The following is an 18593-nucleotide window of genomic DNA, read 5'->3' on the forward strand; positions in this document are numbered from 1 at the left end:
CTATTGGAGAATATTGAAGTCAAGTGACAGATAGCATTGAGCCATTGTATAATAATTGTGACGAACTTATATGTATGAATGCCACTGAGACTTTGAGATTATTTGTTACTATGGCATAAGCTAGCAAGGGTAACTGATACACTGAAAAATTAGTGAGGGAGAATCAATTTCTACCACTGCAGGAAATAAGGTTAGTATCAGAGGTGATACTCATTGAACTTGGAAAGCAGATATGTTATTTGTCCATTAATTCAACAAAAACTTATTGAAGACACAACTGTACTTTGGAAACTGGGCTATTGATGTCCAGGAATTCATGTGGCCAAGATTTTCTTATTGTGGAGTGTTGGAAATTAGTAATCTAGGACCAAAAGAAAAATAGCTTTATAGAATTTACTGCAAAAATTATTGCGTAATTTTTGTTAGCACGTACCAGCGTGAACCAAGTATAAAAGTATGCAAAGTATTCAAGAATGAGAATCAAGAATTTGTCACTAAATCTGGTAGTTATTTAGAGGTGATGTCCCAGATAATGTTTATAGATCAGCACAGGATCCAGGAAAAGAGATCTTTTCTTCCAAAGAGGAGGTTTCATGGATCATATGAAAACATATTAGTTTAGCAAGTCCCAAGGAAAGAGAGCCACTAACTTTCATGATTTTAGTAAATTGTTGGTTGACTGAGAATAAGCCCAATGTAATCTTTCATTCACCTAAAACTATGTAAAATCTTAAAAAATATATTCTGAGTATCTTTTCTTTCTTTCAAGAGTTGTTTAACTACCCTTATGTTCTAACGGTGCAAAATAAACTAGAGTGAAGAACTCCTTGTATCCTTGGGTATTTCCCATACCACTTCTAAAGCAAATCAATCATTAATCAGCAGCATATACATTAAAGAAAGAGCAGAAGAATTGAAGCCGTAGTGATGCTTCTTCACGGAGCTAGAGATAGAGCATTCTACAGCAAAATATAACAGGAAGCTCTTAGTGTGTGGGCTGTAGGACAGAAAACCTGGTGATTGTGTGGCTACAAGAATTACTTGAAAAAGAAAACCAGTTATTGAGAGGAGGATACATAGACAGCAGATTTTTTTGCATTGCATTGCAACTTTGGAAATATAAAGAATAATTAAAAGTAGTCAAAATACTGCAAAATTAGTTCAAAATGTGACCCAATATTATAATATAGTCATAATATTATCATTACTTGGTAATGTTTATTGAACTATGATTTCTGAGGGAGAATTAAGTAGATAACACTCCTTTATATAGTAATAATTCACCCCTTCCTTTGCCAACTTAAGACTAATAAAGGTTGTTCATACCTTTTCCTAGATTAGACATCCAAATTGCTCTATATCTCTGGAATTAAAATGACAATGAAGGAAAATAAAGGCTATTTGATGTAATAAAACAGAGTACATTAAAGTGGCTGTGTCCATATTCAACACCTCTGGAATGTTCTGACACGAACTTTCTGGTGGAAGAGACAATAAGGAGAGAAGGTCCAAAAGTGATATAAGACACAGAACACATATGGAAGTAGTCATGACAAGTGTCTTTTTTGTTTTTAATTCTTTACACATTTTAATAAAAGCCCTGTATCTTTCTACCTATGACAACCTCTAAGACCCTTTCCAGTGCAAAATCTGAAAATCTCTGACTTAGTATTGAACACTGAAATTCTTCTCAAATCTATTCTTTCCTTTTTAAATTCCAAATGCCACTGGTGCAGAATTGGCTCTGGCTTCATGGCTGGCCCATTGACGCTTAGCTCTAGATTCATGCTTTGGGACATTTTAAAAAATGTTTTAATGTGACTAATAGAAATTTAAACTCACTTATATGGACAAAATTACATATCTCTCAGAAAGCACAGTTCTCTCTTGATTGTCCTGCTTGCTTAGTGCTTTCTCTAATTTATAGATTTGTTTTTTTCCCCAGCTTTATCGAGGTATAATTGACAAATAAAAATGGCATATGTCCATAGTGTACAATGTGATGTGTATATATAAACACACACTTATATATATACACACACATATACATCATGAAATGATTACCACAATAAGGGTCATTAATATATCCATCCCTTCACACAGTTATCTTTTTTTTGTGATGAGAATATTTAAGATTTACTTTCTTAGTAGTTCTCAAGTATAAATACATCATTATTAACTGTAGTTACCATGCTGTACAAAAGATCTCAAGAATTTATTCATCCTGTCTAAATGAAACTTTGCACCCTTTTACCTACATCTCCCCGTCCCATCCCCCTCTCCCAGTGCCACACAATGAATGTTCTACCCTCGGCTGCTTGATTTTATGACTGTTACTAGCTTTATGAATTTCTATGCTTTTATGACCTTTGTAAATATTCCACATATAAATGAGATCATACAAATTTTTTTCTGTGTCTGATTGTTTTACTTAGCATAATGTTCTTCAGGTTCATCATGTCTCAAAGGGCAAGGTTTTATTTTTTTACTGAATCATATTCTATTATATATATTTATACACACATCCACTTACGTATGTATAAATATCTATATTTATAGTTTACCCTTGAAGAACATGGGTTTGAACTGCGTGGGTCTACTTGCACACACATGAATTTTTTTCTGCCTCTGCTACCCCTGAGACTATAAAACGAATCCTTCCTCTTCCTCCTCCTCAGCCTAGTCAATGAGAAGATGATGAGGATAAAGAGTTTTAGGATGATTCACTTCCACTTACTGGATAGTAAATATATTTTATCTTTCTTATTGTTTTCTTAACAAAATTTTCTTTTCTGTAGGTTAATTTATTGTAAGAATACAGTACCTAATATATTTAAAGCATACAAAATATATGTTAATTTGCAATATATGTTATCAGTAAGGCTTCTGGTCAACAGTAGGTTATTAGCAGTTAAGTTTGTAGGGAGTCAAAAGTTATATGTGGATTTTCAACTGCATGGAGGATTGAATCCCTTAACCCCTGTATTGGTCAAGAATCAACCGTATATCACATTTTCTATATCCACTTATTCGTCTATGGACACAAGCTGCTTCCATATCTTGTCTATTGTGAATAATGTTGCAATGAATATGGGAATACAGATATCTCTTTGGCATGCAGATTTCTTTTCCTTTCAATATACACCCAGAAGTGGAATTGCTGGATCATATGTTAGTTCTGTTTTTATATTTTTGAGAAACCGCCATAGTGTTTCACATAATGGATGTACTAATTTACATTCCCGCCATCAGTTTGCAAGGGTGTCCTTTAATCCATACCCTCATGAACAAGTGTTGAGCATTTTTAAAAACCTGTTGGCCATTTGTATATCTTCTTTTAAGGAATGTTTATGTAGGTCTTTTGCCAGTTTTTTAATTGGATTTTTTTTTGTTTTTCACTATTGAGTTGTTTGAGTGCCTTATATATTTTGGGTATTAATCCCTTAACAGGTGTGTGGTTTGCAAATATTTTCTTCCCTTCCATAGGTTGTCTTGTCACTCTGTTGATTCTTTCCTTTGCTGTGCAGAAGCCTTTTAGTTCATTAGTTCCCTTGCTGTAAGAAAGGTACCATTAAGGAAGAAATTATCTCCATAATTTATTAATAATGTGTTTTTGGGTTTTTTGAAGTGTTTTCTCTTTTAACTTTTATATTCAACTAATTTTAGACTTACAGAAAAGTTGCACAAATAGTACAGAGAGTTCTCATGTACTTCTCACCCAGCCTCTCCTAAGATAAGCATTTTGCATTACCATTGTCCAATTATGCACATATCTCCATATCCTCATGAACACTTGTAGTCTTTTGTCTTTTCAATAATTGCCATTCCAATGAAGAGTGCTAATGATCCATTTAATTGAAGAGTACTAATGAGTTACTCTGTAGAATGTCCCTTAGTTTTGGTTTGCCTGATGCTTTCTCATCAGGAAAATAAAGTTATGCATTTTTTGGCAAGAACTTCACAATTAACACTGTTACATTACTATTAACTAAAGTACAGAACTGATGTTATTAGTATTTCTCCTGTTTTTTCCCCCACCTAATGAACTTTTAATCATGCCACTGCACTTTAGCCTGGGTGACAGAGTGAGACTCCGTCTCATAAATAAATAAATAAATAGTTTGTTCAGTTTTTTTTTCTTTAGGAACAAACTAACTTTACCAGTTAGGAAATATAAAATGTGTCTTAGAATTACAAGTCAATTTCATTGATGTCACCAATTACAGGTCAAATGTCACTAATTTCTCTTCCCAGAGAAAAATACCTAAATGAAGAGGTAGCATGGAGTAATGATTAAGAGTGACTCTGGAGTAGAAATGTCTTAGCTACAAGCTCAACTCTTCTGCTTATGGCTAGGTAATGCTGGGCACATTAATGAAATACAGCAAACCTGTTTTTTCAATTGTAAACGTGGATTTAATTGTGCTAATGGTGTCAAAAAGCTGTGATAATGCATAGCATCTGTAGGCAGACTGGGCAACTCTACACTGACCAGCTGTGTAAATTTGAGCGAGACTGTCTCAGATTCTTCATCAGCAAAATACAAATTTTGTGTTTCGTATTTGCATCCATCTTATAGGAATGATTAAATGAGATAATGGAGGTAAATCAGCGCAGGTGTTGGCGACGCTACATTCCTTTTAGAGGCTTCAGAGAAAAATCTACTTCCTTGTGTTTTCCATCTACTAGAGCTGCCTAAGTTCCTTGGCTCGTGGCCTCTTTCTCCTTCTTCAAAGCACATCACTCCAGCCTGTTTCTGTCATCGCATTTCTCCTTTTCTTCCTAAGTTTTTACCCACTATGTTTTTTCTCGGGCTGTGAGAATTTCATGCAGCAGATTGTTCAGATGTCCTGTTGTAGCTCAGCGCTAAGATCTTTTCCTCATTTTACCCAGGTATTTTCATTTAATACTAAGACAACAGGGAAATAAAGGTGATAGAGACTACAGAACACACAAAAATAAATAAGATACTAGAGTGTTCATTTGTTCGAAGAGTGGAGATATAAGGCTAGAAGAGGAAAAATGATCTGAACTTTAAGTTCAGAAAGGTCTTGGTAAGTGTATTTCACTTCTGAAAAATTTTACAAGAAAATAGTCCAAATTAATAATGATTAGTTTAATTACTTTTCTTTCTTTTATGGTTAAATGAATTACTGAAAATAAATAAAAGAAGATCTTGCTGAGGAAATAATGCTGTGGTTGTTCAACATTCGAGTTTTGGTACAAATAATGCACAAATGGGAAAAAGCAATTCATAAAATTAAAATTTGGAATCCATAAATATTAGGGTGCTGCAGAGAAACAGAAGCAACAGAATGTGTGTCTGTGGGTGTGTAGAGAGAGAGAGAGACATAGGGAGAGATCTACTACAAGGAATTGGTTCATGCATTTATGGAGGCTGAAGTCCCATAATCTGTAGCCAGCAAGCCAGAGATCAAGGAAAGTGAATGGTGTAGTTTCAGTCCAAGTTCAAAGGCCTGAGAACCAAGAGAAATAATGGTGCAAGTTCCAGTCTGAGTCTAAATGCCTAAATACCATAAGAGCTGAAAGTATCAGTTCCAGTTCAAAAGCTGACTGACTTCTGACCAAGGAAGAACCAATGTTTTGGTCTGAGTCCAAAGGCAAGAAAGATCAGTTTCCCAGCTCTATCAGTCAGGCAGGAGGAGATATCTCTTACCCGGTCTTTTTGTTCTATTCAGTTCTTTGGTTGATTAGATGAGGCCCACCCACATTACACAGGGCAATCTGCTTTTCTCAGTTTACCAATTAAACTGTTAATCTCATCCAGAAGCATCCCCACATAGAAACCAGAATAATGTTTGACCAAATGTCTTGGCACCCAGTGACCCTGTGGTTGACACATAAAGTTACCCCTCACATCACAAAACACTGAAAGTTGTTTCTCCTTTTCTCAGATCCCTGTCACTAATAGGTAACCTTGATCAATAATATAACAATTTAAAAATATGTCATCTGAATTTTAAAAGAAATGGTTCAGCCTTGAGCAACAAAGCATAGATTTTTAAATACCCTTAAAATCTAAAATTTCTGAACACAGCAGAAACGTTTTCTAAAATTGAGTTTTATTCTTCCTGGCAGTAATTAACATTCTCTGAAAGTAATTTCAGAATTGTTTTTGTGGATAATGCATGCCTTTTTTGACATTAATATGTCAATATTTAGTTTAAAACTGAATCCCCTTAAGTATAATTTAAATGTCAGGGAATAATAAATTGATTACTTACAAATGCAGTGAACTATTGATGTTCTTACAAGGCTTTCATAATAGGATATAGGTGGAGAGTGAATCTTTTATATATATTATTAAATATAACATTTTATTTTAGAGTATTATAATAAAAGGTATTATCTATACATATTATAAGTTAGCTTTGTGTGCATTTATAAGTTAAATAAGAGAAAACCTCTTATAATATGTACAAACTCAAAGCTATTAAAATATCCATTTGCCCAAGTCAAGACTTTTTGCTGTGTGCATAATAATATAAAGACAAGAGGTCTACTAAAAATCATTTTTAACCTTTTTCTTAACTGTACTTTACAAGTTTATAGTCCAAAAATAGTAGGATATAGGGAATGTTTAACAGCAAATGAAAAAAAATGATGAATACCAGAGAACTGAACTATTGTTAACTAATTCATTCAATAATATATTCATTGATCAACTAGTATGTGGTAGGCACTGTACTAGGTGATGTGGATGTATCAGTGACCTAAAACAGAAAGCCTCTGCTCTCCTGGAGTTTACAATCTAGTGGGAAAGACTGACATAGCCAACTAACTAACTGAATAAATGTATAACGCTGTATGCTAGAAGGTGGCAAGAGCTATAGGAAAAAAATGAGGTAGAAAAGGAGGATACAGATTGCTTCGGGTGAGGTGAGTGGAAATCATTAAGAAGATAACATTTGAACTAAGGTTCAAAGAATCTAGGAGACTCGTAGAAGACATTTAGGGAAAGAATGTGTCAGGTGGAAGAAACCCCAAAGGAACCCCACTTAACAAAGAGCCTCATCTATCGCAAACTACATAAACCTTTCCCCTGCTCCATTTACCCAAATGACATGAGATTTGTCATTTTTAAGATTGTATACTATCTGTCTCCTCAACTCTAATGTAAGCTTAATGGAGACAAAATTTGTATCATTTTTATTCACAGTTGACTATCTGGTGTCTAGAACAGTGCGTAGCATATATTAAGCATTCAGCAAATTATTGTTTTTAAAAAGTTACTTCAGTTATCAGTTAACAATTGCTCATAACCACAAAGCCTCAGTAAAAAGCAAAAAGAAGTGTTATTCCCACAAATTTGCAGATCAGCTAGGACTACTTGGTTGTAAGCTCTGCTGGCTGGGGTGGTTCCACGGTGCTTCACAGGGCAGACTGGCCAAGTGGCTCTACCCTGTGTATGTTTCATCTTCTCTCAGCCACTGGACAAGCTGTAGCCCATTCTTTTCATGGCAGTGGCGGAGGCTCAAAAGGACATGACAACCTACAAGCATATATCAACTGCCTGTTCCTATCACGTATGCTAAGATCCCACTTACTAAAACAAATCATGCAGATAAGCCCAAGTCAAGCGACAAAATATCCACTTCAACAGTTGTGTGAAGAACTACAAAATCATATAGCAGAGTATAGATGCAGGGAAGGGGGAAGGATTGGCACCAGCAATTCAATCCACCCTACATGCCCTTGTTTCTTCTCTTTTAATTCAGATGGAAAGTTGACCATAATCAGAATTGGCTACGATAAAGAAGATTCTGCACGTTTATGCCTCAGGGAGTCATGACAAGGCCTTGCTGAAATAACCAATGTAGGGTAGATGGCTTTTATCAAGTGTTTTTCATTTCTTAACTTCTGAGCAAATGTAAGCATTCTTATTATTGCTTATTATTGTCTAAATCAGAGGATTTATGCAAAATCTATGTCCTTGAAACAGTGTAAGCCACTGTCAATTAAGTGTTTACTTTTTGCAGCACATAAAGTATTTAGTACAGGATTTTTCTCTTCATTTTTATTTTCCTGCTTTCTTCTAGTTAGACGAAATCACAGACAAACCTGCTCACATTCTCAATAGGAACAGGCTCTGATAAATGTTTACAGAATCCTACTAAACATCAAACCAAAACAAGGTAGAAGACAATGAATTATAGGGAAATATTCATTTAAATACATTCAACAAGCATATCTTGAGTGTCTAACATATGCCAGGCATTATTATATTTACTTGGATTACAGTGAACAAACCACACAAAGAACTTGCCTAAACTTACATATCAGTGGGGGAGAGAGACAACAAACACATTATCCAGGCTAATCACTAAATCATGTAGAGATTTTATCAGGGCCTTAATCAAATGTTAATTTGAATCAAGTATCCAAAAGCAGAAGAGAAATGTTCTCAGATTTTAGAAATTTTCATTCATTAAGCATGAAGGAGAACCCAAGAAAATTTATTTTAACCCAAGAAAATTTATTCAATCTTGAAGAGTGATCAACTAATAGAAGTCATTTGGGATCTCATTAAGGAAACTTAGAACACAAAATCTAAGGACTATGAAATCCTCAACAGTCATCACATGTCACGTATTGCAAGTTAGGAACCTTGATTTTGGTGAACTATTATCTCAGATTAGGAAAAATAGAAATGTTGATATAACAAGTGACATCTATGTGCATCAAATTCAATTGCTGATAATGTTTTGATGAATTAAATTTCATTAGAAGTCATATAACTGGGGCATTATTATAAGTCGTCTTGTGAATATGAAACAACCAACACTTGAAGAATTTTGAGGATGGAGAAAAATGTTTGTTCCCACATATAACGAAATTTAAAATCTAGATTGAGCCAGTATCAGTTCAATTCACATTTTTCAATGTATATGGAAGGTGAAAAAACATCTCACCAAGTAAGAATGCCCTAGAGCTCCTACATGGCTCCTCTGTTGTCTTGGTTCCTGTTGAAACGAAAGAATGATGCTTACTTCTGTCTTAGAGGAAGCCACACTATTTCGGTGTTGGCTGCCATCACCTTTTGCCTCCCTTCCTTTAGGTTCCTGCTTATGACATCTCCACAGCCCTGTGGCTCCACCTCCCTCGACTCCTGGTTAGACCTCACATCATCTAAGATGGCTTTCTTGATACCCCAAGTCTGGCTTGGTTGCCAATCCAGTGTCTTCCATTAGGAACATATAAGTCAATATTGTAACACTGAGTACCCTGTATTTTAAGTATCTATTGACTTGATAACTTTCTTCACTAGTCTTTGGTGGTGGGAACCATGTCTTTTTTACTTGGCACAGTATTCACAATGGTATATAAAGGCTTTCAATAAGTAACTAAGAAAAACTGACATATTGTCTCATTCTTATTCTAAAATAATTAATTTTAATCAACTGATTTTGGAATCTTTATATCATACTAGGTTATCATAAAGCACAGTTTTCTCTAGGATTGGCCTCAGAAAAAATGGGATTTGAAAAACATGAAAAAGAAAGGGAAATGAGGTGTAGTGAGTTGGCATATTCTCATTCCTTATGAGTAAGTCAAGATTATAAAGTAGATTTGACTGAATATTGTCCTATCATTCCCATGTACTAGCTTAACTTTGTTCAGAAATCATTTTTTATGGAAGGCCATAGTCCCCTTCTGTATCATGTATGTAACATGTATGTCTGCTATGGTTTGAATAGTTGTCCTCTCCAAAGCTTACGTAGAAATTTTATCCCCAATGTGGCAGTATTGAGAGATAGGACTTTAAGAGGCAGGGCCTTCATGAATGGATTCATCCATTCATGGATTAATGGATTAATGGGTTAATGGATTAATGTGTTATCATGAGAGTGGAACTGGTTAATAAGTAGAGGAAGAGAAGCCTAAGCTAGCACTCTCAGCCTCCTTGCTATGTGATGGCCTGAGCTGACTAAGGACGCTGCAGACAGTCCCCCACAAGGAAGAAGGCTCTCACCAGACGTGACCCTCAACCTGGAACTTCTCACCCTCCATAACTATAAGAAATGAATTTATTTTCTTTAAAAATTACCTACTATCAGGTATTCTGTAAATAAGCAACATAAAATGAACTAAGACAACATCTATTTATCTTCTTAAACACAGACACACAAAATAAGGTGATGCTCCTTTCTGTCTCATATTATCATTAACATACAAATACCTTTAGTTGTTTTCAATGATTTTTGCTGGAGAATTTTGTATCCTTTTTGTTTAATAGTAATGGAAAAGGGTTTTGTGCCTTTTTATAGCATTGTGCTCTAGTCAGCAGGTTTCTGATCCTATTGTACTTTCTTTTAAAGGCTTTACTTAAGGATTTTTCTTTGGTGGGTAAACTTAAGAGTGTGCCACCTGGACCCAAGGGAGACTAAAAAATTAAATTATTTTACACTTACTGACCCCCAACTACTCCAGAAAACTAGGATATAATTGCTATAAATGATGCATGAAGAATATAAATGTATATACAATCCAGGCTATAACATTTTAATTGCTTAAGTTACTATACTATAAATTAAACCAACATAAGTGTATCACAACAAATTTAAATGACTTTTTTATGTCAAATATTTCCCATTTATTAAAATCAGTCAAGATCTGGGATTTTTTTTTCAGACAAGATCTACTATAGTTCTATGTTGTTACTTATTTTTCTCCACCATTGCAGCAGTGCCTTGTCCCAACTACCCTCTCAACCTTTTACAGAAAGCATTAAAATCCGTCTTCTTATCCCACAAAAATAATTCGTTTTGTTTTTTGTCTCAAAACCATCAACTGTCAACCAGAGGGGCCAAGAACTACTTTATGAAGAGGAAGATGAGGATACTGGTAAGTGGACCAAGGTGTCACAAGACTACATTTCACCTGATGGCCAGTCATGGGCAGGCAGGCATTATGGTATTTTTGGAGCTACTCAGGCACCTTAGCTAATATCATTAAAAGATATTTCTTCACTGATGCTGATAAAGATATCATCTTACCGCAGTATGGTTTTATTTTTTTTCTTTTCCTCTCCTACATTAGCTTTACATCTGCTTACAATACATACAACTTACATGCATATATGTATGCATGTACTATATGCCCTTATATAATCACTAATAAAAAGGTGATATAGCTTTTAAATTTTTCAAAAGATCACCAAAACAGTTCATTAACAAAAGTATTTCTTAAAGGGACACACAAATATGGAATGAGTGAGAGCAAGAAAGAAAACACTGTGGGAATGGATTAGAATTGGAGCTATTGATACGAAATCATTACTATTACAATTTGTATGTGTGAGATTTCTCAAGTATGTGTGTTTGTGTACATAGGTATATATGCGTGGTTTTATATATTTATAAGTGTTTTATATTTGCAAATATATATGTATTCATGAATACAGTTCCTAGTTCTGGCTGCTGTTAAGAAGTGAACACAGCCCAGTGTCAATGAGCACACCTTGTGCCCAGAGCTTGGTCTTTGATACCATTTTTCACTAATATGATCCAGGGTTTTTTGCTGGGGCTGGGGCAGGGCATGCATAAGATGAGCCTAGTGTATTCTATTTCTCCACAAAATATGAAGTGATTTAAAATACACATATCACAAGAACACAAAGTGAACATTTAATTTGCTACTATTAATCAAATCTGGGATGATATGAACACCAAAATCATTAAGAACAATGATACATTTTAAATCACTGAAGATATAGGTACTTACATATCCATGACTATAAAAAATGAATGAATAAATGGATAGATGATTGATAGATAGATAGATAGATAGATAGATAGATAGATAGATAGATGATAGATAGATAGATAAGAGGGACATCTTTTGCCAACAGCAGAATGCTAAGGGATGAATGGTAAATGTGGAAGAGAGGAAGACTGGTTAATCATCACTTCACAATCATTATAATATGATTGGATCAGAGGACCATTATCAATGGATAATAAATCTAGATGAAAATTTTAATAACATTTTCACCGACTTATACTGTAGCTCAGAGACTGCTTCTAGTTGCAGTTGAGGCAGGGAAGAAAAGCAACAGTAATTAGTAATTATACAGTGGAAAAAACAGGCAACACCTTGATCAGATAATCGACAGCACCTATACAACACTTTGCAGATGCCATCCTGAATGAATAATCACAATATAAGCATGAGAAGGCATTGGAAAACATGGAATGATGAATATTTTATTCAAAAACAAAAGGCTGGGGAGATGGTATTCTTTAAAATGTCAATGTCATAAAAGATAAAGAAAGGTTATGTAAATGTTCCAGATGAAAGGGAGCTAAGGAGAAATAACAATAAATATAATATCTAACTCTACTGATCCTGGACTGGATCTCATACTGGAAGAAGGAAACCAATGAACATGACATTATTACATCAACCAACAAAACTGGAATATAAACAGATTAGCTAAAGGTATTAATATATCAATATAAATTTGTAACATTGATTATTGTGGTTATGTAAGAGAATATTCCTATTCTCATACACACAAAAGTAATTGGTGGTAAAGGCCATAATCAATATTAGTTACCTTTAAGTAGTTTGGAAAAGTTTGTATCATATATATCTATTGATAGAGATAGAGAAAATGCAAATGATAAGGCAATGGAGGTAAAATGTAAACAACAGGTGAATCACTTTAAAGAGTATACAGGTGCTCTTAGTGCGGTTTTATTTTTGCAACATTTTGTAAGTTTGAAATTATTTCCAAAAAATGATAAAATGCATTTCCTTGAACAAGAAAAAACTATTCATACTCTTTCTTTATTCAAAAGATTACCTGATTCAAAATGCTATTTGTTGTATCACTAGAGAAAAGTTTATAAAGTTAGTTGGAATCCATTGATAAGTATTTAAATATGTTGACATAACCGTGCAATTTAGACGCATAGATACATTTTCTATACTTTGGGATAAATCACATCTACATTTTAATCTCAATTCAGATACTTTCTAGATTATTATTTTGGCAAAGTTATCTAAACTCTTAGAATTTAAGATTAAATGTCTGTAAAATGGGAACATGCCCTTCAAAAATATATTGGGAACATAAAAATGAAATAATATGTATGAAAAATATTGAATTGTTTCTAGCACCTTGCAGTCCATGCTCCGTCAGTCTTTTCACTTATTTTTTCCTTAAAAAGTGATATTTTCAGTTTGACGTCAAACTGATGCATTTTAACTAAATAATACCCAAATCAATAAACTCAAATTGAAAGAAGAAAGTTGCTGTTTTCATAAAAAATAAGTTATATGCTTTGAAAAGTGTAAGAGGAACTCCCAAAAATAGTTATGTGAAATTAAATCTGGATAAGACAACATAAGAAGAGAAAGTAAAAATTTTCTTTAAAGTTCTGAAGAATTCTACACTCTGATTACTTTTTTTTTTTTGAGACAAAGTCTTGCTCTGTTGCCCAGGCTGGAGTGCAGTGGTACGATCTTGACTTACTGAAATGTGCGCCTGCAGGGTTCAAGCGATTCTCCTGCCTCCGCCTCCCGTGGCGCGTGCCACGACGCCCGGATAAATTTTTTTTGTATTTTTAGTGGACACAGGGTTTTACCGTGTTAGCCAGGATGGTCTCGATCTCCTGACCTTGTGATCTGCCTGCCTTGGCCTCTCAAAGTGCTGGGATTACAGGCGTCTGATTGCTTTACAAGCGTCCTTGGTTCTTGCGTCACTTAAAAAATAGAAACAGAAAATTAGAGTGACGCAAGGTGAGTGTGGTATATGCAAGAAAATAATAGCAAATTGGCAAATTAAAGAAAAACGCTTGGTTCTAAATCAAAAGGGAGGCAAATTAATTCACAGATGCACATTTGGAATTACAAAAATTATAAAACACGTAGGTATATTTTTAATGATTTCCACTTTAATTGGTTTTATGAATTAATCAATGACTGTCTGGCCTGATCTTGCCTGATAAGATCACCTAAAAAAATTCACTGCTGGCAGATTTGAAGTGAGGCAGGTAGTTTTATATACAAGTGGAAGAGCAAAAACTGGCAATAATTATTGGGGGAAAAGTGACCTTTAAAAACGTTAGTATGTATTGGACACTTATAGGCATCTATCCTAAATACATTTTCTAATTTAGGGAAAGGCCTTTAGGTAAAAATGTTTAAAACTAAGTATATTACTTATAACTAATTCCTGAAATTAAATGATGGTGGCTGTAATATAGATGCATACATATACACACATACTAGGATATATATCTATATGATAAAATGTTATACAGTTATCAAAATAAACTGGACATTTAAGAGGATAAAAATTCCTTAAAATATTGCTGAAATCACAGGGTATGTTACAAATCTGTATATAGAAAATGATTCTAAGAAGGGTAAGTGACCAAATTGTTGAATGAGTGATGATTTTTAACTCTGCTTCATACGTATATTGTCTTTTCCAAATTTATAGGTATAATGTTTCTGAGCCGGAAAAAAGTAAAAGGTTTTAAATTATTTTATTATAGAATAGTCTGAAAAACCAGATCTATAGCTTTAGTAAATGGATAATCGGATATTTTTCTAAGTTTTAAAATTTTCCTCAATTTGGAAGAATTTTACCTTAAAAAGTTAAACAAGGTGGCATACTTTTTGAAAAAAGAATTCCTTTTCTCTTCAGAGCCTTGTCTCTATAGGCATAGTTAAAAATGCTGTAGAACAGAAAGAATGTATTCCCTACATTTGTATGAGGAGCAAATATTAAAGATTAAGGGACAAAAATAGGAGTAAGACATAGTCTATGATGAACATACTTTTAATATAAATTCATAATGAATATATAAGTTATCTCTTTTGTAAAATTTCTCTTTTAGATTTTATTGAATTACCTCTATATTCTTTCAGTTACAACAGATTATGATTCTAAGACATTATCTTCAAATCTGCTCTCAAATTTACCTTTGCACAAATAATCTCTCCTAATTCATTGCTCTGCAAGGAAAGAAGGAAAGGTCAACATTTTGATACCTTATAGATGCTCTCAGTTGCAACATCTTTTCCCCTGTGGTCCACAGTCCACTTTCAAATTCTAGATGAGAGCTTTCAGAGGCTTTTACTTTCATGAGAAGTGACATTACTATCATTTTTTGTTGTTGTTGAAGCTTTGAGAAACTACCTTTTGGATTTTAATTATTATAATTTTATTCTCACTGTTTTATTTTCCTTTAGACACTAGAGCTTATTTCCCTCCTTGTTTAAATTGCTTCGCATTCTGGTCATTAATTGGCCAGTGTTGGGGGCTCACCATGTGTTTCACATAAAGTTGCCAGCTTTCTCTGGTGTTATATGACAGCCTCCTTGAAAGCTGAAGACAAGGTGCATACGCTTTGTCTAAAAAAAAAAAGACATGATTTGAACTAACGTAAATTTACAGTAGCCAAGGTTACAGCATAGTAGGGAACTCTTTAATACCTGAATGGAGGAGCAGTCATAAAGGACAACTTGCAAGGGTGAAATATATTAACGTCTGTAACAGGATGTCAGAGCCTGCTGTGCATACATCTGGGAAGCTTCAGAAGCATGGGAGGAAAAAGATCAGGAAATCAGAGGCTGGTTAAATATTGCATTGCTCTCAATAGGCGAATCAAATTAAAAATAAATCTTGAAGTCTTGAATAAAGTAAATAGAATCACACTCTATAAAGCAAAAAGTGATTCTGTAGCTGGGAGAAGCTTCCTGTAGCTGTATAAGTTTTATGTGAGGTCCCTAAATCTTCCTCTTTATAGAAATGTTTATGTCTAGACTTTTTCCAGGTCGTTTTTGTAAAAAAAAAAAAAAAAAAAAAGCAATGAACCTCAAAAGATAGGATTCATAGACAGTATTAGAAAAAAAGGTGAAATTTTGACTGGGTGCGGTGGCTCATACCTGTACTCCCAGCACTTTGGGAGGCCAAGGTGGGTGAATCACCTGAGGTCAGTAACCTTGGCTACTGTAAATGTACGTTAGTTCAAATCATGTCTTTTTTTCAGTCAATGGCCAACGTGGTGAAATCCCATCTCTACTAAAAATACAAAAATTAGATGGGTGTGGTGGCACACTCCTGTAATCCCAGTTACTGAGGAGACTGAGGCAGGAGAATCGCTGAAACCTGGGAAGTGGAGGTTGCAGGGAGATGAGATTGCGTCACTGCACTCCGGCCAGGGCAACAGAGTGAGACTCTGTCTCAAAAAAAAAAAAAAAAAAAAAAAGGCAGGGGAGAGATTTTAAAATAAAATAAAATTGTGTGTGTGTGTAAATTAGTAAATTAAACGCTTTTATCTCCTTTCTTCTTTTCTATATTTTAAAATCTCTTCCAAGACAGAGTAAAATCATGGAGAAAATGGAAGAACTGAACGCAGACATGAGAAGTTAAATCACAGAAGAAAAGTTAAGCAGGAACTTGAGAGAGGGACGAACTGTGACAAGTTGTAAGAAGGAAGACCAGGACTCACCAGGAAAATAATAAATTGTCCTTGATCGTACAAAAGAATGTGTTAATGGAATTTTCCTAATAAATATAAGAGAATGTCAGCATAAATATTGATTTTAAAAACAACTTGAATTGTCTGACTTGTTCAAGAAGTTTCACTTCCAAATAAGCAAAAGAAAATAATTTCAAGAATTTGAATATTATATAATGCATTTGGGGAAATATATTTAGAGGTGCTCAAATAATTGTTGTTGATGGTGAGGTTAAAGTCATGTAACCCTGAATTAACATATTCTACATATTATATAAACTGTACCAAGGGCAATTTTGCTTCAGGACAAGTTAAAGGCAATGATAGTCTTATGTATATATTTTGATATCTCCATAGATAGTTGGAAAGAATATTTATCTTAACATGAATTTGGAAGTTTTGACCAGTATGAGTCTTGACACTTTATTTTATTTTGTTATTATTATTTTTTTGAGACAGAATCTCACTCTGTCGCCAGGCTGGAGTACAGTGGCTGTGATCTTGGCTCACTGCAACCTTCATCTCCTGGGTTCAAGCAATTCTCCTGCCTCAGCCTCCCAAATAGCTGGGATTACAGGTGCATGCTACCACACCCAGCTAATTTTTGTATTTTTAGTAAAAACGGGGTTTCACCATGTTGGCCAGGCTGGTCTCGAACTCCTAATCTCAGGTGATCCTCCTGCCTCGGCCTCCCAAAATGCTGGGATTACAGGCGTGAGCCACTGCACCCGGCCAACACTTTAATTCTTGAACAGATATTTTGGGGAGGACCAATATCATGGAAAATTTTGGTACCAGAAAATTTATGGAACTTACTCTATATTTTATCCAAGGGAAAAAAAAAAGAACAACTGGAAAAAGATTTCTCAAAAGGGAGATAAAATGTAAATGTTCTGATTACATCATACAAAACATCTGTTTATTCGGCATTAAAAATAACACTCAAGTAAATTTCAAAACAAATTACTTATACTATATATCACAAATATAATGCAATGACACTGGGAATTAATAATAAATAAACAAACAGAAATGTTGAAATTAACAAATACTCTCCGATTGAGTTCAGAAGAATGCTAAGGCCAAGAAGTAAATGCTGGAGGCTGGCATGGCCCTTGAAACATTTGAAGGGAGCCTCACATTCTGGCAGCCACTCTGGAAAGTGTTCCTGTGACAGAGTCTGCACCAAGTGGAGAAAATGCAGCAGGAAGAGTGACTTTCAATCCATTGATGTAATAAAGGCCATTTCCAGGTAAAAAGTGTGAAAAGTGGGGACACTTTTTTGTGACTGTCTTTGGCTCTCACAGGAAACATTTTAAATTATCCCCTTTGGCAAAGAGAAGTTGTTAACTACAAATGTGGCTGTCTCCGTCTTCATCATAAGAAATCCCCCAAGAAACCATTAAATAGTCAAGATAACTTATGCTAAATTTAAACTTTTTCAATAAAACTTCATCTTGGCCTGAGGGATTTGGACTGTTGGTCAGACTCTGTTTCAGCATTCAATACGAGGAAAGCATATACTCTCACTGTGAGCACAAGAAAATAGAAAAATCATCAGATAGGTAAAAGGATACATTATTTTTAAAGGATAATTTTCTGTTGGGACATTAGAGTAATGCCTAAGGATAAAAAATTTTTTTGAAAATAATTTAATTTTTTCTCAAATTAAGAAACCAATGATGTCTGAAAGTATTATGTAATATGGAAACAATCTAAGACTTAGGAAATACTAAGACTATACGAAGATTAAAAAAGGTTGATGAATAAAATCTGCAGTGGAGTCAGTCAACAACAAATTAGATACTGCAAGAAATTAAGATTAACAAATTAGAAAATGGGAAATGATCCTCATGGAAAGCAAAATGGCACTTGGAATAATTCAAGGAGAGTGTATTTTCTAAAGGGCTATTTACAAATGTGTGAAGATAGGGGAAGCCCAAGAGATAGAGCATCAACCCGGGAAGCAGAAGCAGCCATACTCCTGCTAAACCTGAAGGGACAAGTGAAAGGACTGAGCATTTGAATCTGAAGGGAAGAAATTGCACACTGAGGCCTGGGGCACATTGAGAGAGGGAGCTGGGTCATATGCAC

General features: G+C 34.5%; 1 long non-coding RNA gene across 1 annotated transcript in view; it reads left to right on the forward strand.

Annotated features, from left to right (window-relative positions):
- LOC134809926 (uncharacterized) overlaps positions 1-16576 on the forward strand; it is a 181776-nt gene extending 165200 nt beyond the window's left edge. Inside the window, exons 2-3 of the long non-coding RNA XR_010156733.1 lie at positions 10824-10866; positions 16357-16576. This is a non-coding gene — a long non-coding RNA (uncharacterized LOC134809926). The remainder of the gene's footprint in view (positions 1-10823; positions 10867-16356) is intronic.
- Positions 16577-18593: the final 2017 nt, after the last annotated feature.

The sequence above is a fragment of the Pan troglodytes genome, chromosome 3 (genome assembly GCF_028858775.2).
Source record: "Pan troglodytes isolate AG18354 chromosome 3, NHGRI_mPanTro3-v2.0_pri, whole genome shotgun sequence".
NCBI lineage: Eukaryota > Metazoa > Chordata > Mammalia > Primates > Hominidae > Pan > Pan troglodytes.